Source organism: Vigna umbellata, chromosome 7 (genome assembly GCF_029865625.1).
Source record: "Vigna umbellata cultivar VRB3 chromosome 7, Vumbellata_1.0, whole genome shotgun sequence".
NCBI lineage: Eukaryota > Viridiplantae > Streptophyta > Magnoliopsida > Fabales > Fabaceae > Vigna > Vigna umbellata.
Genome location: NC_142171.1, coordinates 13,220,938 through 13,228,398, shown reverse-complemented (window position 1 = coordinate 13,228,398; position 7,461 = coordinate 13,220,938). Strand labels below are relative to the sequence as shown.

Genomic DNA, 7,461 nt, shown 5'->3' with positions numbered 1-7,461 from the left:
TTCACTCTTTTCATACTATTATGTTTTTCTTGGAAATTAATATATATGTGCACTATAAACATCATAGTTAATGTAATTTCAATGTAAAATGATTTATTTTAATATTTTTGTTTTGAATCTCGTGTGTAGTGTTGCAAAGATGTTTGAGTTTGTTAGACTTTTTGAGAGGTAGATAATTAGGGATTATTTATTTATGACACAATATATAAATACAACATAATTACTTATATTTCTCTTTTTTTGTAAAAGTCACTCTTCACCTTTATAATTTTTTGATAAGAAAAGGAAGAAAGAAAGGTGCTACTATATATGTAAAAAAGATCATTTAATATTTTACACAATATTAAAGGGAACAAATATTTAATTATAGTGAAGTTGAAAATGAAATTATTATTAGGTCATTGTACAAAAAAATAATACTAAATACATATATTAATAAAAAAAATTGCATAATTGAACCTATTAGCTGGAAAATATATGAAGATAAATTATTTAATTTGTATATTCTTACTATTACCATTTTTAACATCATCTTCTCATAATATATATATATATATATATATATATATATATATATATATATATATAAACTAACACATCCACATATAGGTCACATCACACTATATTATAACATACACAACAAATAAAAGCAAAATCACTTCATATATGAATACAATAATTCTAACGAAGTAATATACCTTGTTACATTTGATGACTTCTCCAAGACTCCTTAAGCATGTCCAACCAAACCCTAACACTTATAAAAAACATATTATAAATTTATTCTCAATTATGTTATGGTAGTTCATGTACCTACTTTGTATACTTTGTAATAGTATGATGCATAAACATCCTTCAACTTTGCACTATCTTATGTTTTAAATTACATTATCAAAACATTAGTAATATAAGATGTATCGTTTTCTTACTAAATTATGTACTTAAATTGTAACATTTAGGGGGTCATAATAACATATGAGGTGTTCCTCATTGGATATTGTAAAGGATAATACATCCATCAAAGACTATATTATACTCATGAAAGATAACACACCATAAAAGAATCACACTCATAAAAAGTTATTATTTCATACAAACATCATATATACAATGTACAACACAGTCTATATCATACATATGCTTGTGTCTCACATCATAACATCATATCACATGCATATCAAATTTTTATCCCATTAAAATATATATATATATATATATATATATATATATATATATATATATATATATATAATACATCTCACATCTCCGTGCATTACTACTAAAGGCACATAACTTGAACTATAACTTAACTCACTCGAACAATCTTGCTTCCTTACTCAAAAGAAAACTTCATCACATCACTTAAGTGATACCAATTCTAGAGAGAGATAACTCATTTAACCTCTCATTTGTTGATTTTCACAACACTTAAGCAATATTGAGCATCATCTCAATACTTGCTTGACAATAATTATTGATAGAGTCTAACAAGTTCAAAAATCAATAAATACATCTTTTTATTAAATGTTGACACATAAATACATGATCTTGTTTATATTTCACCACCTCCATTATTTAATGTTTGAACAATCTCTTATCACTTAAACATTACTTGCTTTAGAGGATAAAAGACTATATTGTCTCTCTTTCTCTTACGAAGTCAACTTTAGTCTTTATTATTTGATTGTCTAAATTGATGCTTAAAATAGTGTATGTAATGTTGATTTATCCTTCCACAAATTTCATAAGCATATATTATATTTACAATCACTTAAAAGCATCCAAAATAATTATATCATCTTTCTTTTCAAATTAAACTTATTTGAACTTCCAATGATCTCATGCTTTAATATATATACATATCTATATCATTATATTACTTTTCACATCTCTATTTTAATATTCAATTGATTAATTAGTTATCTAACATAATAATAAATAAAGTTATAGAAAACTATATTTTATAATAAACTAAAAATAACTATAATGTTCATAGATTTTTTATATTTATTTATTTAAAATTTATTTCTTTTTAAATTCGAGAAATAGTGCACATGCTTTAATTAATGTAGAAAGGTCTATGGAGAATCATTTTTTAAATGATTGATTAAGTTGACTTTTAACAAAAAGAACAAATCTTATACAATTATGCTACGACAGAAAATATATAAAATATATTAAAATATTTTTTATTTTTAGGAGGTATTCATGGATAACTATAAAAATTGAATAAAAAAAGAATTATTCTACAAACAAATACCTGACCATTAATAAAAGAAATAAGAGAAAAAAATTTAATTGGTGAAACGTGTAATGAATAACTACGTTGTGTGTGCTCTCAGCGCTGCCATACCTCATAGGGGTAGAAGTAGGTTTTAAGAGACTTAGAAACATCAAACTAAATTTTCCATACAAAGGAAAAAAACAATGTTTCATTTTCATTTTATACTTAACAGAAAACATAACAGTAAAAATAGAAGAAAGGGAATTTGCATAAAAGTCAATCTATATTTCTCAAAATGATTACATCGTATATATTCTGTGCAAGAGGAATAGGTGTCCTAAATCTTAGAGGATAAAAACAGATTTTGTACTACCTATTGACAGCTCATTATTGTTCTAGAATGTTCACTAAAACAGAAAAGATTCCTCTGCTATGCAACCATTCTGTTATTGATTACGTGTTATTGAAACCAGAATTATAAGGTTTTTCTATTAGCCCCCCACAAGCTGGAGGTGCAAAAATGTTTTGTAACTGCAGCTTGGATAAGTTGAGCTTGAAGGAATGTGGAGGTAAGGCTTTTGTGAAAATATCCGCAAGCTGGTTGGCAGAAGGAACAGGGAGTAGTTTCATCAAGCCTTCCTGGGATTTTTCACGCACAATGTGACAGTCTATATCTAGATGTTTCGTTCTTTCATGGAATACGGGATTGGCAGCAATGTGAAGGGCACTGTTGTTGTCACAGTAAAGTAGAGAAATCTGAGAGGGGAAAATATGTAGATCTTTGAGCAAATAATTGATCCATTGTAACTCGCAAGTAGCGGAAGCGAGGGCTCTATATTCAGCCTCGGAGGATGATCGTGACACAGTGGTTTGTTTCTTGATTTTCCATGAGATAAGAGAGCTTCCAATGAAAAAACAATAACCCGTGATGGAGCGTCTTGAATCCACACAGGTGGCCCAATCGGCATCACTAAAACCAGAAACGTGAGTAGGACAGATTCTAGGGAAGAATAGACCTGTACCCGGGCAACCTTTAAGGTAACGAAGAACATGCATGGCCGCAGCATGATGAGCTTTGGTGGGCTTGGACATGAATTGACTCAGTTGTTGTGTTGCAAAAACAATATCAGGGCGAGTATTTGTCAAATAAACCAATCGGCCGACAAGGCGCCTATATGGCAAGGGATCATCAAGATAGCCAGAAGTATCATTGTGAAGCCTAAGAGTGTTGTCCATTGGAGTGGAAGAGGGTTTGCAGCCAAGCATTCCTGAATCCATAAGCAAGTCTAAGCAGTACTTGCGTTGACAAAGTGAAATCCCCTTTGAAGAGTGAGCCACTTCAATTCCTAGGAAGTACTTAAGCTTTCCTAAATCCTTGATATGAAAATGGCTGTGAAGGATCTGTTTGATGTGGTTGATTTCTTGAACAGAGTTACCAGTTAGCACAATATCATCCACATATATTATCAAGGCAGTAAAAACTGAACCATGCTTGTTTATAACCACATGTTAACAACAAAGTAGATAACTTTTCATACCATTTCCTGCTGGATTGCTTCAGCCCGTAGAGGGATTTGCGCAATTTGCAGCTTTGACCAGAACGGTCTCCTGATAATCCCGGTGGCATCTCCATGTAGACATCCTCCACAAGGTCTCCATGTAGGAAAGCATTACTGACATCTAATTGTTGGATGTGCCAGTGGTTGATAGAAGCTAAGGCAAGGATTATACGAACAGTGGTCATTTTGACGACTGGGGAGAATGTTTCGAAATAATCGATGCCTTCAATTTGTGAATACCCCTTTGCTACCAATCGCGCTTTGTAGCGCTCTATGCTGCCATCGGGTAACCTCTTGATTTTGTATACCCACTTGCAACCTATGGGTCGAACAGAGGGAGGAGTCTCAACCACATCCCAAGTATGATTCAACTCGAGGGCTTTGATCTCACATTGCATGGCGTCACGCCAACACTGTAGCTTCACTGCTTCATAGAAACTGGCAGGTTCACGCTCAGAAGATATGGCCATGAGAAAACGATGATGTGAAGGGGAAACATTGGTGTAGGAGATAAAACGTTGAATCGGATGTGAACATCTTGTGGATGATTGTGCAGACTTAAGGGAAGGAAGCTTGTATTGATATTCGGAAAGGTATGGAGGAGGATGGGTGTCACGTTCTGAACGGCGCGGTGGTGGGACAACAATTGGGGTTGGTGTGTGGCGGGTTTGGATTTCTGGTGAAATGGAATTAGGGTTGGAGGTTGTGGTTTCAGGGAAAAGGGAGAAACTTTGTTCTGGTAAAGATGAAGACGTGTTTGGGTTGGGGGGTTGAGTTTCTGGGGGTTTACCTTGTGGTGTGGATAGAGGGTCTGGGTGTGGTTCTATGGTTAAGGTATGTTGGGTTATAAGTGTAGGGAGTGAGGGAGAAGTGTGGAAAGGAAACACTGTTTCATGGAAAATAACATTTCTAGAAATGAAAATTTCTCTTGTATTAATGTCTAGAATAACATATCCTTTTGTGCCATTTTGTAAACCCAAAGAAACACCTTTTCTAGATCGAGGTTCAAATTTATGAGTTTGATTGTGAGTGGATGCATAACATAAACAACCAAAGATTTTGATCATTGAAAAGTCAGGCGGAACTTTATTTAGAAGTTCAAAAGGTGTTTTATGTGAAATGATGGGTGAGGGAACACGGTTAATGATAAAAACAGCATGTTTGATAGCATAGGACCAAAAATTTGATGGGATTTTGGATTGAAACATGAGAGCCCTGGCAACATTAAGAATATGCTGGTGTTTGCGTTCCACTCTCCCATTTTGTTGAGGTGTGTAAACACAACTAGTTTGATGTATAATTCCTTTAGAATTGAAAAGGTCTTTTAGAAAAAATTCTGATCCATTATCGGATCGGATACATTTAATTGTGGTTTCAAATTGATTTTCAACTAAGTTAATAAAATTGTGTATGTGCATTCTCACTTCACCTTTTGATTTTAATAAAACAACCCATGTGTATCTACTAAAATCATCAAGTATAGTGAGAAAATACTTGTGCCCATGAATAGATGTTTTGGAAAAGGGACCCCAAATATCCATATGAATCAATTCAAAAATTTTAGAACCTCTACTAGAGCTAGGAGAATAAGGCAATTTCTTTTGTTTAGCTAAATGACAAATGTCACAGATTTCATGAGAATCCTTTGAAATAAAAGGAAATTGTTGATTCAAGACATTAAGGCGGCTACTAGATAAGTGTCCTAATCTAAAGTGCCAAAGGTTGGAGTTATTGATGGTGGTGGTAATATTGTTGGTAGATGGGTTTCTTTCCTTTCCGATTGTCAAATGAAAAAGTCCTTCCTTTAAGTCAGCTGAACCAATCATCTTCAATGTGTTCATGTCCTGTATTTGACAAAGAATATTAGAGAAATCATTTGAGAAAATGATACGGCAAGGAATAGTGGTTAATAATTTAGGAAGAGATAATAAATTAAAAATAAAGTTTGGAACCAGAAGAACATCATGAATAATGAAATCCGGAGAAAATTGTATGCTTCCAGATATATGGGCCTGAACAGTAGACCCATTTGGTAGATTGATGTTTAATGGCTGGATTTCAGAATACTCAAAAAAATGATCTAGTGAAGTTGTGATGTGATCGGTGGCTCCGGAATCAATTACCCATGGTGTGGTGTGTGAAAAATTATTGAGTGTATGTGCGGTGTTAATGGAAATAAACCTACTGCCAAGACCAGAGTTGTGAGATTGGTTTGGGTTTGAGTGAGTGAGATTGGCCCTTGAAGGGATTTCTGAGTTTCCCCCACCAGATCCAGAAGCTTTGTTAAGAAGGCTCATCAGTTGTTGGAATTGGGCCGTAGTAATGTGAAGACCTTGGCCCAGAGTTGAAACATCTTTTCTTTCTCCTTCATGAATTAGGGCCGGCGCATCAGCTGAAGAGGAAGAAGCAGTAACATTGTTCACGTTGCCTCCGACAGTTGTGCCGCTGCTACCAAAGGTGTTCCTGTGATTGAAAAGGCGTGGTTTTCCTGGATATTTGGGATGTCCAGGGGGATAGCCAAATTTGGTATAACACACATCACTGTTATGTCCAACACGATCACAATGGGTGCACTTTGTCGGGTTAATATTGTTTTTTTGGAAGCACGAATCAACAGTGTGTCCGAGGCGGCCACAAAATTCACATTTGCGAGTTGGTTTTGTCCCCCCGTGCTGTGGATAGCCTCGACCTTTACCAGAGATGACATTGATGAAGGGATTGGTTTCCATGGGAGAAGATGGGTGATGCTGTTGGCGCTCATGTTGGATGATCATGGAGAAAACACGATTAGCAGAGGGAAGAGGGTCAAGTAATAAGATTTGTGAGCGAACCATGGCAAATCGATCGTCGAGCCCTTTCAGAAAACGGATGATGAAGTCCTGTGAATGGTAGGTGCGAGCAGAGCAAGAACAAGGAGTCAGTGTTCGGTAGTTGTCCAACTCTTCCCAGAGTGATTTTAGATGGGTGTAGAAGTCGGTGACGGAGAGCGCACCTTGTTTGAGAGAAAAGATTTCTTCCTGTAACTCAGCGACTCGAAGCAAATCTCCTTGAGAAAAACGCTCGCGAAGATCAGTCCAGACATCAATAGCTCGTTCGAAAAACACAACACTTTGAGCGATTGAAGGAGAAAGAGAATTGAGGATCCATGACATTAACAGAGTGTTACATCTCTCCCAAGAGGGGTATAAGGGATCAGTGTGTGCTGGGATGGGGATGTTGCCATTGAGGAAACCCATCTTGTTTTTAGAGATGAGGGCCATTCGGAAGGAACGAGACCATGACTGGAAGTTGTTGGCCGAAAGAGGTGGGGAGACCACAACAGATGAAGGGCTCTCACTTGGGTGTATGTAGAAGGGGCTGGAAGGATTTTGGTTGGGATCAACAAAGATAGGAGGAGGTAGAATATTTTCGTCCTCATTTCCAGAGGAGCCTGAATCGGCCATGAAAGAGGTAAGCTAAAAAAGCTTGAACCTTTAGAGGGCTCTTGATACCATAACAGAAAACATAACAGTAAAAATAGAAGAAAGGGAATTTGCATAAAAGTCAATCTATATTTCTCAAAATGATTACATCGTATATATTCTGTGCAAGAGGAATAGGTGTCCTAAATCTTAGAGGATAAAAACAGATTTTGTACTACCTATTGACAGCTCATTATTGTTCTAGAATGTTCACTAA

General features: G+C 35.3%; 1 pseudogene; it reads right to left on the bottom strand.

Moving 5' to 3' along the window:
* Positions 1-2,508: 2,508 nt before the first annotated feature.
* LOC148195184 (uncharacterized) lies at positions 2,509-7,226 on the bottom strand (annotated as a pseudogene).
* Between the last annotated feature and the right edge of the window lie 235 nt (positions 7,227-7,461).